The 19,199-nt window shown below is 39.9% G+C and overlaps 1 protein-coding gene across 1 annotated transcript in view; it reads left to right on the top strand.

Annotated features, from left to right (window-relative positions):
• Nucleotides 1–6,187: 6,187 nt before the first annotated feature.
• The window catches only part of LOC120718904 (cadherin-22-like), a 173,177-nt gene continuing 160,165 nt past the window's right edge, over nucleotides 6,188–19,199 (top strand). Inside the window, exon 1 of the mRNA XM_040007637.1 lies at nucleotides 6,188–6,484. The gene's annotated coding sequence lies outside the window, so the exon portion shown is untranslated. The remainder of the gene's footprint in view (nucleotides 6,485–19,199) is intronic.

Here is a 19,199-nt window from a genome sequence, read left to right as displayed (position 1 = left end):
ACCTCCCAGTGTTACATTGTCTTTGTTGCTTGTGTGTGACAAAACCTCCCCTAACGTATCCACATTAGAATCTCTTATTAACATATGTACTGCATGTACCCTAAAATTAATATTTTGGTAATCTTGGGGTATGTATGTAAACAGTTAGAGCTCTTTTTTGTTAAGCCGAGTGTTCTGTGAGTTTGGTGACTCTTTATATTCATTGCAAGTGTGTTGTTTTAATGTATTTTTATCCAGCATGAAAACTTGCCTGCAGGGATAAATAAAGTTTATTGGATTGAATTAAATTGAATTGAAATGGCCCTGCAATGGCTAGAGAACCTTCAATGAGTCAAAGCCACCCTAATTTGACACACAGCACAGACAAATCTTTATTAAATTAAAAAAAAGTGATGGAGTTGGTGTGTTATGTTGTGCTGTAAGAAAACAATATTGCTTATTTCTAAAAGTTGGCAAGCTTTGTTTAAAGTTTGGTTAAAAACATCTTCATAGTCCTTGGTGCTTTTGTTCTTCAGATGCAATTTTATTACATTTCTATTTCTTTATGCGTTAGACTTTTTTAAAACACTGTGTCTGCTTGTTGAAGCCTACCCTCTAACCACCATCTACTTTATAGTCTGGGGCGATCGTGGCTCAAGAGTTGGGAGTTCACCTTGTAATTGGAAGGTTGCTGGTTCGAGCCCCAGCTTGGACAGTCTCGGTCGTTGTGTCCTTGGGCAAGACACTTCACCCGTTGCCTACTGGTGGTGGTCAGAGGGCCCGGTGGCGCCAGTGTCCGGCAGCCTCGCCTCTGTCAGTGCACCCCAGGGTGGCTGTGGCTACAATGTAGCTTGCCATCACCAATGTGTGTGTGGATGACTGGATGTGTAAAGCGCTTTGGGGTCCTTAGGGACTAGAAAAGCGCTATACAAATACAGGCCATTTACCATTTATATGTCTTTCCTTGCATCTGTTCTTCTGCTGCTGGCTGTGCCTTTACTTGTGCAACTCTTTTTGCGCACCTTTTACTGATGAAAATTTTGTATAAATTGAATTATAAGAATAGCTAACCACATTCATGATCTGATCTTGGATCGCTAAGGGCTTTCAAATTTTTAACCTGAATCTGTTCTTTAAAGATACTTTACCTGGCTTACAAAAGCATATTTTAATTTAAACATCTTCTTAGAGTCATTTTTCAATAAAGAGAATTTGAAATATATGTTTTCAATTTTTAAACATCGCTTCTTACCTTCTTTATCAAGTAGGCTACTGTGGCCACCCAGAGGAAACACACCATGGAAAATAAAAAAAAGTCACTACCATTTGTTACAACTCTATGCTTCCTATACCATTATAAGAGAGAGAGAAAAATTCTGTTTGGTTGAGGGAGGCTGTATGAATTATGCAGTCCATGATGCTGATATGGGATCAGCTTTAAAGCAGCTTTTATCCACATAGTAGGCCTTTTCAAAAAAAAAGGGACTTGCCCAAGGTGCCGATATGGGATTAATTTTACAGCAACACTCCCATATTCCTCTGTTTGGAAATGAGGAATTGTCCATTGAGCAGACATGGATCCACTTTAAAGCAAGTCTCTCCTACAGTCAGCTGCTCGGAAATGAGGAGTTGTCCATGGTGCTGATTTGGGATTGGGTTTAAAAGCTGCTTTCTCTATACTCCATTTGAAAATGACAAGTTGTCCATGGGGCTGATATGGGGTCTTCTTTGAAGCAGTTCTCCCCTGCAGTCTACTGTTTAAAAAATTAAGTAATAATCCAAATGATTTTGAAGCAGTTTTGAACCAAAGTCTTATGTTTGAAAAGAAAGAGGAATTGTCCACTGTGCCGACTTGGGATCAGATTTAAAACACTGTGTCTGCTTGTTGAAGCCTACCCTCTAACCACCATCTACTTTATAGTCTGGGGCGATCGTGGCTCAAGAGTTGGGAGTTCACCTTGTAATTGGAAGGTTGCCGGTTCGAGCCCCAGCTTGGACAGTCTCGGTCGTTGTGTCCTTGGGCAAGACACTTCACCCGTTTCCTACTGGTGATGGTCAGAGGGCCCGGTGGCGCCAGTGTCTGGCAGCCTCGCCTCTGTCAGTGCGCCCCAGGGTGGCTGTGGCTACAATGTAGCTTGCCATCACCAATGTGTGTGTGGATGACTGGATGTGTAAAGCGCTTTGGGGTCCTTAGGGACTAGAAAAGCGCTATACAAATACAGGCCATTTACCATTTATATGTCTTTCCTTGCATCTGTTCTTCTGCTGCTGGCTGTTCCTTTACTTGTGCAACTCTTTTTGCGCACCTTTTACTGATGAAAATTTTGTATAAATTGAATTATAAGAATAGCTAACCACATTCATGATCTGATCTTGGATCGCTAAGGGCTTTCAAATTTTTAACCTGAATCTGTTCTTTAAAGATACTTTACCTGGCTTACAAAAGCATATTTTAATTTAAACATCTTCTTAGAGTCATTTTTCAATAAAGAGAATTTGAAATATATGTTTTCAATTTTTAAACATCGCTTCTTACCTTCTTTATCAAGTAGGCTACTGTGGCCACCCAGAGGAAACACGCCATGGAAAATAAAAAAAAGTCACTACCATTTGTTACAACTCTATGCTTCCTATACCATTATAAGAGAGAGAGAAAAATTCTGTTTGGTTGAGGGAGGCTGTATGAATTATGCAGTCCATGATGCTGATATGGGATCAGCTTTAAAGCAGCTTTTATCCACATAGTAGGCCTTTTCAAAAAAAAAAGGGACTTGCCCAAGGTGCCGATATGGGATTAATTTTACAGCAACACTCCCATATTCCTCTGTTTGGAAATGAGGAATTGTCCATTGAGCAGATATGGATCCACTTTAAAGCAAGTCTCTCCTACAGTCAGCTGCTCGGAAATGAGGAGTTGTCCATGGTGCTGATTTGGGATTGGGTTTAAAAGCTGCTTTCTCTATACTCCATTTGAAAATGACAAGTCCATGGGGCTGATATGGGGTCTTCTTTGAAGCAGTTCTCCCCTGCAGTCTACTGTTTAAAAAATTAAGTAATAATCCAAATGATTTTGAAGCAGTTTTGAACCAAAGTCTTATGTTTGAAAAGAAAGAGGAATTGTCCACTGTGCCGACTTGGGATCAGATTTAAAGCTGCTCTCTCCTACAGTTTTCCATTTGAAAATCATGAATTGTCCATGGGGCTTAATATGAGATCCACTTTGAAGCAGTTCTCTCCTATAGTCTTATTTAAAAAGTTCATTTCCATTCCTTTCCCTCCCCTGATTTGGGATCAGCTTTTGAAGCTGGTCTCCTGCAGTCTTCCATTAGATAATGAGGAGCTGTCCATGGAACTGTTTTGGAATCACCTCTGAAGCAACTATTTCCCAAAGAAGAAGTTGCTGCATTCATGCACTGCAGTACTACATGAATGCAGCTGCTTCCAGCCGCAAAGAATGATTACACTGACCTGAAAAGTCTTGATGCATTGCAAGTATGTGCAGTAGTCAAACAAATGGAGCTACACTCACTATAGCATGAAACAGCTAACAGATTGCTACTTTCATTTGGCTTCACACCACCATTAAAAACAGTTCCAGTTCCTGCTTCTGTCTTGCTTTCTTTGTTCCTTCTTCAGTACAGTATGCACAGTAGCTCACATTCTTCCTTGGACGACATCTGTGCGCTATTGTTGTTTTAGAAATGATCAAATTAGCTTTAACTAGCTTGTATTGCTTGCTTGACTGAGACTGATCACACATGGGGAGCACAGTTAGTATTTGTGGGGCCTTACACAGTTTTTCACAGCATGATATTTGAAAACAGTGAGCTATCCATTCTGCCCATTTGGGTTCAGCTTTAAAACAGCCATCTCTTACAGTCAGTTAGTCAGGCAGAAAAATAATATCTTTCCTTTAGCCTTCTTAAGGAATTCAGATGGAGTCCATGATGCCGATTTGGCAGCAGCTTACACTGAGGCTGCTCCATATTAGAGCACATACTGATGATATGGCAAGTAGCTCCTCTGTGCTGTACATGAAACACTCACTTTATTAACAATGTAGAGAAAGGTTTTTTTTTTCTTTGCATACATAAATTCGGAACATCAATGCATCTGGGTCTCTTTCTATTGGGAGAAATGACTATTGGTTTTATGACAGTGCAAAAGGAACTGGAAGCACAATTAGAATGCTGCAAACAGATGGTTAAAATACTTATGAGTGGGGGAGGGTGAACTACCTTTATTATTGATATTTGATTAGTGCTTTTCTTTGAGTCATTTATCAATGTTTCATAGTCAAGTTCTGGTGGAATATCGGGGTAACACTAATGTTATCTTCTATGGACCTTTTACCTAGATACCCATTAACCTCCTCCTTCTCATTGCTTTTTCTTATTCCCCGCCAACCTCTTCACTGCCATGTATTGATTGGCTGCTGGTGGTGTCTTACAGTACTATATCTACCGATATTTATGTTTGTAGCTGCTGGTCTCCGGTTCCCATTATGGGCTTGAGCGATAGGCATGGGCAGTGTTTCAACACCTCGCTGCTGAGGAAAAATGTAATATTCAAGAGACCTGTCCTTAGTCAGCACTTCCACCCCAAGAGCTGGCTATGTAAAATGACCAGGGACAGCAAGTATAATGAAGTGCTGTGTAAAGGCTTATAAAAGATTATAAGGGATAAACACTGATTAAACAAAACTTTTAAGGAAATAGCAAATTATGTCAGATTAAGTGGTTGATGGACAAGCATTTATAGAGCACTTTTTGAATGTATGCAAACACATGCATACAAGCATAGAGCACCTATTATATGCATACAGCACCTCTAATGTTCATGCAGATACTCTCACTCCAAATGCCTCCAAATGACCAGCACTTCCTCGTGAACTGCAGTCAGTCCAGCAAATGACAGTTGGTACCATATATGATAGCTACGAAAGTGCCAAAATGCCATGAACATCATCACCAAACATTTGGTTGTGTCAATGAATAAACTTCTAAAAAATGAAATGGATCAGTACTATGTACCATGGCCAAAAATGACAGACTGCAGTTTCACAGGACTGCTTGTTGGCAATGATTACACCCTACTTCCTAAAGCATTTAAAAACTCATATGAGTCAAAACAATTCTCCACTTGGTTATCATAAAATCCTGAGTCACAATGAATGTAACCTTTCTATCTCTTTTTCTCTCTGCCCCCACTCTGACTCCAGCAACCCCCTCCTCTCTCTTGCTCTCTGAATCTACCTTCCTTTATTTAGCACCTCTCAGAGAACAGCTTCTGCACACTAGCTTTTAAAACCCTTGTTGGTACATCAGCTCCCTAACCTTCCTAACCTTACTCACTGCACCTCAGAGAGATGCCAGCTTGTTGTGATGGTAGGTAATCTGCACCTGTACCCCCCATCCCCAGCCATCCCTCCACCTCTCCCTTTTTTTCCTCATGCGCTCTCCCTGTGTCTCATTCTTGTCCCACACTGCATATTTCACTGGCACACACACTCTGATTAACAGGTGAACCACTTCAAGGGAGCGGGCATACTTGACATTTTCACCTTCTCAAATACCCAAAGAAAATTTATCTGAATACCACCTCCAGATAATGTAACACAGTCCATTGTTCTCAAGCAATTCTTCATTTCCTTTTGTTGTTGTTTTCTACCACTCCTGCTGGTCATAAAAATAGTACTGTGTTTCTCTAGGACTACTGAAGCAGAAAACTATGATGTTTCCATTTGTCTCATTCCCCACACACAAAATCACAATCTGCTCTATTCTAAACTTCCCACCAAGGAATAAAGGTGCATTATGGGCTTGAGGAATGCAGAACAAAATGGCAAATTTTGATAATAAACCACACAGCAGGCTGCAAAAACTTTTCCCATACAGCAAAAGCCTTTAGTTTGAAAGTCACGACTTTAGTTTTTGCTTCAGCACTCATTGCTGGAACTTACAAGCAAACCCCTGCAACTGTCTTCTGTCTGTGGACTGGAATTGTAATGGTAGTAATGATGCACAATGTGCAGTGCTCATACCATTTTGTGGTGTTCTTTTTTGGCCAGACAGTATCCGTCTTTATGACATTCAATATGTTTACATGAATATAGAGGTCAAACGAGCACGCCTTGTTTACTTTATCTTCCAGTGACCCCCATCGGTCCCCAATTCTTTCTCTCATCTCCTGTCTCTCTCTCTCTTTCCGTTTCTCTCGTCCGCTTCATTGGTAGGTTCCCTTCATCACCACCAGGGGCTTTCCATACCGCGCCGTTCCGAAAGCGGCTTTGCCTTTGCTCTCTCTGCGCTCATCGGAACAGAGACTCCAGACGCGCAGCGCGGTGGCAGACAGGGCGAGCGGAGCGTCTGTCCCTCTGATTTTCATCTGACAAGGAATCGTTTACCTTTGATTGCAGGAGAAGCGCCAAGCTGAATAACCGTTACCGTGTCCCTCTGCAACTTGTCAAGGCAAAGGCATTTGTTCTCGCCAAGCGATAACAAAGGTAGGACTTTGTTTTAATTTAATGAGAAAGTTCACCGTGCGCTGTCACGCTCTTGTAACATACATTTCTGTTGGATTTTGAAAATGCCCTTTGCCTTTTAACTGTAGGAGCAAATACGAGGGAACTGCAGAAATGTACTGTGGATTTTTGTTCTTATAATACTGTGTTTGTGTGCGTGCACATGTATTGATAGAGGAAATTAGAGCTTTTGCATTTTTTAATAATAAATGTATTTAATTGAAGGTTGAACATCGCCGGCTAACTTGTTGACACTTATCACACATTTAACATTTGTCAAGCACTTGGTAATAAGCGCTGCGCAGGACACAGTCGCGATTTCGATCACATGCAGTGATTTAAATAGTAATCAGACTACTCTTAACGATTGCAAGGTTACGGTAGATCCGAAAACTGTGCCCGAAATTGGTCACTCACTCTGGGACAAAACTGCACCTTCACAATTTCGTCGCATGGATTTGTAGCAACATCTTCACGGTGAAATTGGGGAGCAGTAGTGGACTATACTGTGTGCATAGATTCCGTGGTGAATGGTTGTGGAAAATTCTATTTTTAATGGTACAAACCGCAACTGACTGTAGTAGTCATAGGAATAGACAGTCTAACTGTGTATATGCACATCAGCCTTGAAGCAACAACACAAAGCCTAACAAAATGAAATAACCTAGAGGTGGGGAGGGGGGCAAAACGACTGCACGCACCTCCTGCACACTGAGATGGGTTTCCGAGGACTGCAGCCACTTGATGCGCCAACAGGATGCATCTGGGGAAGTTGGATGCGTGCCACTGTGCACTAAAGCCATGCTGTTGAATGGATGCTGACTTAAAAGCATTCTAACATCTAACTAACTAACTAAATAAATAAACAAACAAACCAACCAACCACAACTCGTATCTTAGTGATGTTAGGATGAACATTCACTGATAGTTATGTAGACTAAAATATTTTAGTCTCATTAAACAAAAGTCTCATTCTTGCAAATGTAACATTGTCCCTTTTTTGTATCCTTCCTTTCATTTTCTTTTTTCCTATTACCACCAACTACTTTGGGTTTACTCATTTATATTTGATATTTTAATAATTTTCAGTCTTCATGTGGCTCTAATAGATATTCACAAATCAAATTAGCATCAGCCGCAATTTCTATCTCGTTTGTTTAACACATTCTGCTGGACAAGATCCAAATTTCCTGCAACATGCACATCTCAGCAGTTACTGACTGAGAATTCTGCTCCTCTCCCTCTCAACCTTTCGCTGTGCTTTGTTGCCTTCTTTTAAATTGATTTATTTTGCTCAGCCTTCCGAAATATTTGTCCACATGGCATTTAGATTTGCTTAAATATTATTTGACATTTGTTATTCTCATGAAACAGTCCCTGAAGAGACAGGCAAATGTTAGCTCATTCTAGTGTTTGCTGCTTCCCACAATTTTGGACGTATTATACTGTAAGTACTTCACAACTACAAGATTGATCAGATTCCTTCCATGCCAGCTTAATATTTGTTTTGTAGGAAGGCAGACCCTTCATCTTGGTATCTGGATGAAATACAACCTGTTCCCAACTGGAGGACTCGTGTGTGTGCGTGTGTGCTTCATATTGCTGAATATGATTTGTGACCGTGGGGTTACAGTACACTTTAAGCTAGGATATTACTCTGTGACCTTGGCTAAGGTTAGAATTGCTTAAGTTTACTCCTTAAGGGTGTCTACATTCTTGACTGTATGTATCAGTGTGTTTGGAAATGTGCCTTCACGTATACGTACGTCCGTTCATGTACATGGGGAGTGTGTGTATTTGTGAGACTTCAGACAGGCCTCAGTTTACCATTTATCCACAGCTAATTGGTGTTTGAGAAAGTGAGAGAAATGCCTGTCGTTACAATAGCCAATCGATTACTTAAATTTTCCAATTAGATGCTGATCTGTACAGGAATCTGTCAAAGAGACAGGACCTCTAGGTGAGGGCTGCGACCTTTATTGACCCTGTGTTTGAAAAATTGATTTCAGAGGTTACATTATAGGATGGCAGTCGGTTGGAGTAGAGATCAGCGCAAGTTCAGGGAGATTTATTAAACAGTTAACTATTCAGTCATTACTTTAAACATTAATCAGGGGGCTTACTAGTTTTCTGCCATGTTGGAATAAATTTTTCACTTGCTGCAGCATCTGGAGGTTGTGTGTGTGTTTGTGTGCTTTAATTATTTATTTGTAATTGTGAAATTATTGCTTTATCAACTGAACCTATCTTATGCATCCAGTGACTGTGGGCTTTGTGATTTTGTTTTGTATAAGGTTGTTTAAACAATTTTAAGAGGCTCTGATATGCAGGAATACGTACACCCCCCCCACCTTCCTCCCACACACACACACACACACACACACACACACACACACACACACACACACACACACACACACAAACATTTCTTCAAGGAATTTACTTGCTATTCTACTGTCCATTAGAGACACATATCTGCTTTCGTAGACTCCTCATTTATTCAGCTGGTGGTCTAACCAGCATGTACATTACAAGGGCCATGTAGCAGTAACCCAGATGGCAGGATAGGCTGATTGTGATTTATGTACCAAAAGTGAATGCATTACAGTGAGCTTCTGGAGTCAGTGCCAAATCCAGTGTGAAATGTTCACACGTGTTTTTAACACAAACAGTCATAGATGCACAAAATATAAGCTTACTTACATAAAAAGCCTGATGTGTGTGCATCAAGCAATGGCTCAGTTTCTCTGTCTCTCCTTTCTTCAGTCTATGTCTTGCTTTTTATCTCACCCTTTGTCACATACACAAACACGCACGTGAACAAACACACAGCTCCCCTGAAAAATCGTTTCAATGAAGCAGTCCACCATTGTGAGACATTGATTACCGTTTACCAAGCCGGCGCATAAATGTAGTGTTAAAGGAGAGATGGCTTGGATAGATACGAGAAGAGAGGGAGGAAAATGAAAGAGTGCTGGAACTAGAAAGAGAAAAGGGGAGCAAAAGAGGCTGATAGATGGCAGTGATGTGGCACTAAAGATGATATAGACGAGCGTAAACGTGAGTTTGTTGTTTTTTCTTTTCTCTTCATGCCTGACAGAAAAAGTACCGATTAGACCAACTAATTGATTCATACTTATGATTAGGAACCTAGTTCATAGTGAATAAACATATACACAATCTCTGTCTCTCTCTCTATCTAATACCCTCTAATACACACAGACTCATACACAAACACACCCATATACACTATAACACACATATTCACACTCCTCACTGCTCACACCTGCTGTCTTGTTGGCGGTCAGGAACGGTCAGCCCTTAGTCACTTCATTACCTCCTCCGGGCAGGGACTGCATCAACCGTATTACTGCTTGAGCTCTGTGATGGAATCACTAGGTAGAAGGAGACAGAGAGCTTAAGGCCATGGACCGGCTCCATGGTTGATTTTCCAGCGCTGTTTGCAACTGATTTCAAGAAGAGCGTTACAGGCAATACTTTGATCCAGCAATTTTCGAATACTGTGGCTTTTACTTAGGAAACTCAGCTGCTTTTACTTGTGATGAAACAAGTCACTCATACCGTTTTATTTGGTCACTGTTGAGGCTGTTTTGCAGCAAGCTAGTCAACAATGATTCAACAGTGCAGTTTATGCTGTCATCATCATGCCTTATTTTGTGTCCTTCAAGTTAAAAGAAAAAGTATAAAATTTCTGTATAAGCTTGTTTTTGTATAACAAGTAACTCTTGTATAAGAGTTGGATGAGAAGATTGATACTGCTTCCATATCTATATAATCTAAATATAAATCTACAGTCACTGGGCCATATACTTAGCTTAGCATAGTTTGGATTAGCGTAAAGAGTGGACGCATCAGAACGCAGCAAGCCAGGATTAGCAAAAACAAAAGGGACTCAAAATCCTTACTAGTTAGTAATAAGTTATGTCCCCATTTTTTAAACTGTAAACATGTGAAAATGATACAGTATGTTGTTGTGAGGCTAAAATAACTGCTTTTCTATCAAAAAGCTAAATGCCTCACGTTTAGCTAACAGCCATAAGAATGATTTAGTATTCCAGTCTAACTCATTTGCAAATAATGTTTATTTTCCTTGCCGTGATTGTCTAATTCTAAGTTTTAATTATTATTTGATCATCTGTTTTTATTTAAACAGATGCTAATTTTGTGCTCCAAAAACAGCATAAACATGCACGTGGAAGTCATGCCTCTATTGTTACTGATAAATTCTGCTAGTTTTGCACAGTTAGACAGACCAAACATAAGCATGTAAACACAAACAAATGCCGAGCAGTTTTTATGTTCATCTGTTGTATCAGATGGATGCTTTTATTGCTTTATATTGGAAAATAAGTTAAAATGCATTTGCTATAAATTTTTATAATGTTTTAACTTAAATGTTGATCTCTCTGTGTGTGTATCTATATCTGTATCTATATAATTCTATCTATCTATATAATTATCTATATATCTTTGTAAGTACAATAAGTAAGGGTAAAAATCACACCTGAGCAATGCATGTGACTAGTTTCTCCATACAGGGGGCATCTTATAGCTGTCATCACCAACAAAGGCCTTTGAGCAAAGAACTAAATAAATGTCAGTAAGCGTGTTCAGTGTTTTTCCCCTGTCTCATTTCTCATTAGTACACATAACATAATTTATAGACATCTATGGTTTGTTTTCTTTGCACGTGCAGTTTGGATGGTTGGTGAGAATTTCATGTCAAGCATCTTTAGAAATATATTTACTTTGAAAATTGGTGACATGATGCAAGAAAATAAAAATATATATATATGAATTATATACAAGAATTATACAAGCAATGCTCTTCACTGATAAGTTTTGGATGAAGCAGGTTATATCCTGGACAAGTCACCAGTCTACCGCAGGGCAAGTATTCATGCTCACAGCCAATTTAGAATCACCAGTTGACCTAACAAGCTTATCTTTGAACTGTGGGACAGAGCCAGAGTACCCAGAGACAACCCACACAGGCACAGGGAGAGCATGCAAATGCCACACAGAATGGCCTTGGCTGGCTGGCAAGTTTGAGCTCGGTGATAGTACAAACCACTGCATCATTGTGCCAACAAGTACAAGAAATACAACACTCACAATACTGTAAACCCAAAACTTACTTTAAAAAAAAGAGAGAGTAGTAAGAAGAGGAGCAAATGGATACTGAATATTGTTAGTATCTGATAAAATTGATATAGGTAAAGTCTAAAAACATTTGGAAATACAAAGGCAATTTTCATAGATAACCTTTTTCTTTATGTTTTTTACTATTGGTACTATTGCTACTACTACTACTAGTGGTGGAAGAATAGATTATGTTATATATGTTTGGAGTTTTATAAAATTTGCTTTTTGTGTGCTTCAGAAAAAAACAGCTTCTATGCACTACTGCTGGCAAATGGGCAGATTCTTATATAGCGCTTCTCTGTTGTAATTGAGCACTCAATACAACATGCCTCATTCATACAAGCACCTTTTTATCTAAAATTCATTCCAATGGACAAATCAGAGAGCAACTTGAGGTTCAGCATCTTGCCTAAGGATATTTTGGCACGCAGACTGGAACAGACAGGGATTGAACCACCAACTTTCCAATTAACAAATGACCTGCTCTATCGTCTGAGCTACAGTCACCCCTTTTGAAAATATCCATAGTGATAGGTTACGCTCAATGCAATAATGAGTATATTGCACTTGACACACAGTACACTCGTGATAGTTGAAGAAACGTTTCACACAGTCAGTTCTTCCACTGTGCTTTTGTTTGTTCTTCTGTTTTTTCTACCTAAATGTGTATGATTTCCTAGAGCCAGGATTTCATCTCTGGTGATGGGATGCAGACTTACTCAATCTGTGTTCATAGCTGGTCTGCCCGGCCTGTGTTTGTGCCTCTTGCACTGGAGTAGGAAGAACAACTGCTTTGTAAACAGGCAGTTCTTCACCTGGATGTCACGGTTCACAGAGACTCTTCCTCTGAGTCTGGCATAACCCCACTGGCAGAGCTTACAGTGGTGTATTTCTGAATCAGTGTCGACTTTGGAAGGATGAAGGCTGCCAAGGTAGGGAAAGTCATCCGCATTTTGTGGCTGAAATGCTTGATATCTTTCGAGATACATAACTTCAGTGAATCACATGCAAACATCCACACGCGAGCGCGCACATATATAAGGTTTTTTTTTTTCATATGTTAGAGATTAAAATGAACAAAGGATTAGAGGTGATGCGAAGAGGAGCAAGTTATTATTATATTGGTTTGTTTGCTCTTCTCATAACCCAGTGTGAGAATAGCACTGGGGTCATTTTAATAAGTAAACAGTCTACTCTCAATCATAGCTTATTTTATGCTCTGTTCAGCATGTAAAACTAATGCCAGTAAACACAAATTTGATTCCGTTTAACAGGGAAATCTGTGCTTTTTTGTGTACTTTTTGTCCGTAGTTCCAATTATCTACTGTCAGTATAAAGTGACATTTTTTGAAGACTGTAGATGCTCATTGATTAGTGTCCCTGAAATTAGATCTATGATAAGCTGTCACTTTTAAAAGCTTACAGATTGAGTCGAGTACAGCCATTAACAGGAAGGACCTCTTACTTACATGACTTCCAAAATAGACCATGTAATGCATCATTATTAAGATACGCATACGATAATTGGTCGACTTGGCTGAATAAGTTAAAAGCAGAACAATTTTTAGAAACTAAAGTGGCAAAGATGTGTATCAGTTTGTTCCCCTTTGTGACTAAGAATCAGTTTATTAATGTTATGTTATGACTAATAGGCAGAATTCAGTGTTTCTTTGTGTGAATGTTTGAATGACTCTTATTCAGTCATTAGCTTGCTGCCTGGGAACAAGAAGGAGTTTTATCCAGTTGCTACGTTTACCTGTCATAGTTAAATTGTATGGATGTTAGTTTATTATAAGACTACAGATTGTCCCTAGATGTGATTGTGAGTACAAATGAGTGTGTGTCCATGTCAGTTCATTTGTGAACTGGCAGCCTGTCAAGGGTATTTTCCTGCCTTCTGTGCTGTTTATGCTGGGACAGACTCCAGCACCTTCTGACCCTGAGTAGGAATAAGCGGATAAGACAATGGATGAATGAGCAAACATCAATGCTGAATTTGTATATTTGTCGAAATTACCCTCCAAAGCTTTTCATTTACTGTCTGGTAATGCAGCCTAGCAACAGACAGTTGGCTTCAGTGAGTGGCTAATACAGGCTTTGGGTAGTTCTCTTTGTCTTTGCCTTTCTCACACTCTTACTTTGTTCTCATTCTCATTTCTTTCTGGCAGGACTGCAGACTTGTGACTGATGAATGGTTCTGGCACACTGTTGTTTGTTATCACATAGAGCTAAATGCACAACCCTAATATTTTCGTTTCTTTGTTTTTATAAATGTAATTATTTATCCCGGTAAACTTTCAATTGAGATAAAAAAAAATCTTTTTTCAAGTGTGATTACTTTTGTTGCATCATTTTTTTAAACAGGTCTAAAGATTAGTTGGTGAACTCCTTGGCAATCTCCAGTTGGAAAAAATTGTTTTTTGGAGGTTGCTAGCTGTCACTAAGTGAAGTCACAAAGTGTGTGCCGCACCAAATCCCACTTGGTTTGCACGGACAAGGCTGACTTGTCTGCAAACACTCCCTAACCACTGAGTTGTAGGGAAACTTGAAAAAGTGTGCTGCAAACTGAAAAAAGGAGACTATTTGCATTCAAAATAAAAGTTGTCCCTTTGGGAAGACAGCACATTTCAAAAGGAAAAACTTTAATTTGAAGGTGAACGGTCTCTGTCTCTGCTTTGCATTGAATTCTTCACAGTTTCATTACTACTTAGCCTGTAGTTGACAAGCTGGTGGCTTCCATGCAAACTACAAACTGGGGGAACCTGCTAGCAGCTAAAGCAATCATAAGGTTTTCACTGCAAAAGTATATAACTCTTTGTGGTCTATTCCACCTAGTGACAGTCAGCAGCCTCTCATAAATATTTGCCAACTGGTTGGGGATGCACTTTTGTTTCAGGTTGTTACCAGGTGTTTGCTGACTGGTCTCTACTCCTGTGTGACTGGGATTTCAGCAAATGATTTCACAGCAACCTCCAGAAACCAATAACAACCAGTTGGGGAATACTCATTTTTCCCTAGCGACCAGTGATTGCCAAATGGTGCTATCCGGTCTTCCTTACTAATTGACATAATGGAAAACATATAGTAATAATAAATGTATATGCAAAACATCACAATCATAGTATGGGAGAAAATCCAATATTAATAACTGGAAATATGATAGAGCAGTTAAGTTGTGTGGTAATTTCATTTTTAAGATTTGTTTTATCATGAAAACTGAAAGTGACACAGTTTTGGGTGCTTGGACAAAGAAGATATGTCTAAACAAATAATCCTACTACATAATAAACAATTCTATCAGATTAGTGATGATTATTTTATTTCTTTTCATTTATTCTTTGTTTAGCAATTTAGTAAAGCCCAAATATGCAATAATAACGATAATAATAATAATGTGTATGAAAACAATTAGTGTTTTTAGTATTTCTGGATTTATGTATCTAGGCTCCATTGTCATATAGGTATTTGTCACATGAAAGACCAAACAAAACTACAGAATCTCTATGAGCTTTGCAAACAGGGAAAGAGCTCAGAATACAGAAAAAAACAACAATAAATTGTGCACTATTATAATCAATAAAGGTTACTCTGTATCTGGACTGACAGAGAATACCAGGTGTGTGGTAAGTGGCAGCTTTAAGAAATGTGTTTGCAGCCAGCATGGATATCACTTCCTCCGGGCAAAGTAATAACTCTTAATACAGCCCTTTTAGGGACTCCTTGGGAGTGGAACTAAGTTGTTTTCCAGTGTGACACTGTTGGCACTTCATAGAGGTATAATGGAAAAGACATCCTTAAATAATTGCAGTTAAAGTGATACTGAGCTGTTGGAATGATGTTTTTCTCTGTAGTAAAGGGGTTATGAAATATTCAGGTATGACTATATAGAGTTGATCACATAACAATACTTTTCATCTTACTGCCACATAAAAGTACTTACAAACACAAAAAGAACACACATTTTTAAATTTTCATGTGTTTGCTGAATTATGCATTGATAACATATTCATGTGGATTGTTCTACATTATTACTAATGGTATAAGCTAGGGCTGCTCAATTAATCTAATTTTAATCACGATTACGATCTGGGCTTTCAACGATCATTAAAAATGACTGAGCCGATTATTAGCCCCTCCCTCGTGCTTTACTCTCCCGCTGCTCCGTGTGGCAAATCGAGCGCACCTCTCTGCATTTTGAACACGCGTCACAACAATTAAGAGGACCCGAGGGAAGCTCGGAAAGCTAAGCAAAAGTTATTTGAAGAGGAGAATGACTGAACCGCGTAAGCTAGCGCAATAATTTTTTTGCATATGAAACCGGAGGAGTTGTACTTACATCTTATGCCATCAGCTTGTCCTAGGTCACGGTTAAGCTTTGCAAATATTGCATAAAAAGCACTTGCAGGAACAAAAACATAATATTCCAGAAACACTCTTTGCCGATCCGATCAGCTGTTCCTAACACTTCCCACATTGAAACAGACGTCAGCGCGAACTATCGCATGTCCGCCATTTCCTGCCCGAAACCGGAAGTGATGTCATTTTCGCGGAAAATGTAGTTTTTTACTTGTAGGCCTTAAAAGCCTATACTGGTGTTTTTATAAGTCATTTTTGACTTTTCTGAATAGTTTCTGGGATGCTTAGAACTCGAATTGCACTGCTGGAAAATAGTTTATTTTGATGCACATGCTGTTTTCTTTGCAAATTTGCATCATAGGATTGTTTTTTTGTTTTTCCTGCAGTATATAAAAATTGCTGTATCTCCAAAAAAAAACTATGAAGACACTCAAAATAAATTTCCTGTTGTTGTAAACTATTTTTTGCAACTTTTTTGTATTTAAAGTTTTGAGGCATAAACCTCTTAAATTTCTCTAAGTAGAAATATATGTAAAAAAAACCAAAAACGATTTTCAATTTTTTTGTAGTTTATTGCACTTTTTTACAATTAATGTAGTTACTATGGACTTAATGCATACATATTATTAAAATATGGGCTATAACAGTTGTATTGATGTATAGTAACTTGAAATGCTCCCACAAATGGCACTACAGCATTGTAATGGAGACCAGGGGTTCCATTACCTGGTTGGTATTGTTAGTGATTAATTGTTGGATTAGGAATTTAAAATAGGGTAATAAAGAAAACACATTAGTTCTTATGGAGTCTTTTATTAGGTTATTTGACATACGATTAAATTGACAGCTTGTAACGGAAAAGAGACAGTGGGACTGGCCATCCTACCTGTGTTGGAGAAGAGCCAAAGTTAGAGCTGCTTGCAGTTAATCATTTATCAATAACCTAAACATATGTGAAATGAGAACTTGTAAAGGTACTCACCTGTCCTGGTTGCTTCTTGCAGGATGTGGAGCAAAAGAGTGAAAGCGGCTCAATCACCTGTTTAAGAGCTCTTGGAGCAGACCAGTGTGCCAGGTTAGGGAGTATGGATAAAGAGGATTTTAATTTAGATAGAAATGGGTGAAGCTTATGTTATTGGTTTGTTTATAGTATGTGTTGGAAATATGTATATGTTTGTGATGTGCTTTAAAGTTATTGTATGTTTGTTTGTGTGGAGGGTTATGTTTTCATGTTGATTAGTTAACCCCCATACTTGGGCTATTCCAGATGCTCACCTGAAAAGGTAGAATATAAAAGGAAGCCATTTTGTTTAGTTGTAGTTAGTGTTTGTGCTGTTATCATGCTCCTTCTTTAATAAAGTGCCAATCCATGGATGTCTTTTACTCCAGTCTCGCGTCATATTATTGGACAGAACCTATGACCGCCGGCCAAAACTGACAAGCATGTAAAAAAATATTATAAGCTCTGGCGGACTTGGTTCTATGGTAGCTCTTAAAGGGTTAAATAAATATCGTCAAATAATCGAGATCTCAATTTCAGTGAAAATAATCGTGATTATCATTTTTGCCATAATCGAGCAGCCCTAGTTTACACTGTTTACACACACACACAAAAGAAAAAGAATACATACAAATACATACACTCACACACCTGCATGCACACAAATATGTGTACAGTTATTATACAGCCTTCGTGCTGAAAAGTTCAATAGTTTCTTCCCTTTTCTTGTTATTGAAAACTTTAGCATGCAGTGGCCAACCAGTTTCAGCAGTTTTTAATGTAGGTTCAAAGAAATACAATTCAGAGAGAATTACTTGGAAGAATGTCTCCATGGCCATCGGTATACTATACTTGAGCTTTGTGACGGTACCAACATTATCGAGGTCAATCTGCTTGAGTAATCACCCTGCATAGCAGATTTTGATCAGGAATTTTCCCCTGGCGTCGTTGCCCACCTCTCAATTTTAAATACATGTAGACATTGAGGGCTATCAGGAGGGGCTATGCGCTTACCTGCTGCTCTCTGGCAGGTAGCTCCATGCCCTCCTGGGTTTTAAATGCACCTTAGAACACACATGCATCAACACTACATATGAGCGGGCGGAGGGAGGTTTGGAGTCTTCACACACCCCCGTTCTCTGCAGCCTGTTGGAGCGGGGGGGCTGGGAGGAGGAGTTGGCCATCCAATTGGGGTCTGGAATGTGGGGCCTCCCTGCTGCTGCCGAGTCGGGGCAGTCTGCTTCTCTCCACCCCAGGGAAAAGGGTAACACTACCTGGGTCTGGGTGCAGTTTCCCCCTCCAGGGGCAAGGGTACCTAGACCTGGGGAGTGTGATTGTATGTACAGTGTATCTTTATGTCTGTCTCCACATTGGGTGAGTGTTGAGTAATTGCATATGAGCATGAGGGTGGGAATGGATGTCTTTGTCTATATGTCAGGTCGGGTATCAGACGCCACCTCTCTAGGGACATCTCAGGCCCTCCAAGGTATGGAGGCCTATCTCCACCCACCACTTCCCCTGCCAGTGGCAGACGCCCTCAGACATTGGTGCGTTGGTGGTTCTTTGTGTCGTCCAGGTACACACCAGCTCACTCCTTGGTGGCTGCTTGTCGGGGCCTGGAGCCTGGGGCTCGCTCAGGGCCACTTTGGGGGTGGGGTACCCTTGGCCTCTCGGCCTGGGGCTCGGTCACTCTGGCACAGCTGGCTGCCAGCGGAGCTCGCGGGCACGTCACTGCAACCCCCCTGGCTTCTGCTCCGCGGCTGCTGAGTGACCCCTCATCTGGGACTCTCCTCAGCTCTTTCTGCGACAGTGGCGCGGCTGCCCCTCTGTTGGTCTTCCTTGGTCTCTTGTGTTCTGGGGGCCTCTGGATGTCTGGAGTTTTGATCTCCTCCATACCTGCTTCATGCCCTGGAGGACGGGGCTGTGGCTCCCCCACACCCTCTAGCAGATCATTACATGAAGGAACCTTTTTAAACAAGCGCGTTCATGCTCACAGGTGTACACACGGGTGCTCACACACACAAACTACACCCTTTTTGGCTCCTACCTCAAAGCACACTGTGCGCTGTCGATCTTACGTGCTGCACAATAATATTTAGCATTTACTGTGATATTCCCATAGATCCTCGTGATGTTGTTTATTATGTTGCTCTTTTTTTTTTCTTCTGCTTGTTT

Source organism: Simochromis diagramma, unplaced genomic scaffold, assembly GCF_900408965.1.
Source record: "Simochromis diagramma unplaced genomic scaffold, fSimDia1.1 OVJJ01000320.1, whole genome shotgun sequence".
NCBI lineage: Eukaryota > Metazoa > Chordata > Actinopteri > Cichliformes > Cichlidae > Simochromis > Simochromis diagramma.
The sequence above is the reverse complement of the archived record's forward strand: the minus strand, read 5'-3'. Positions and strand labels throughout refer to the sequence as shown.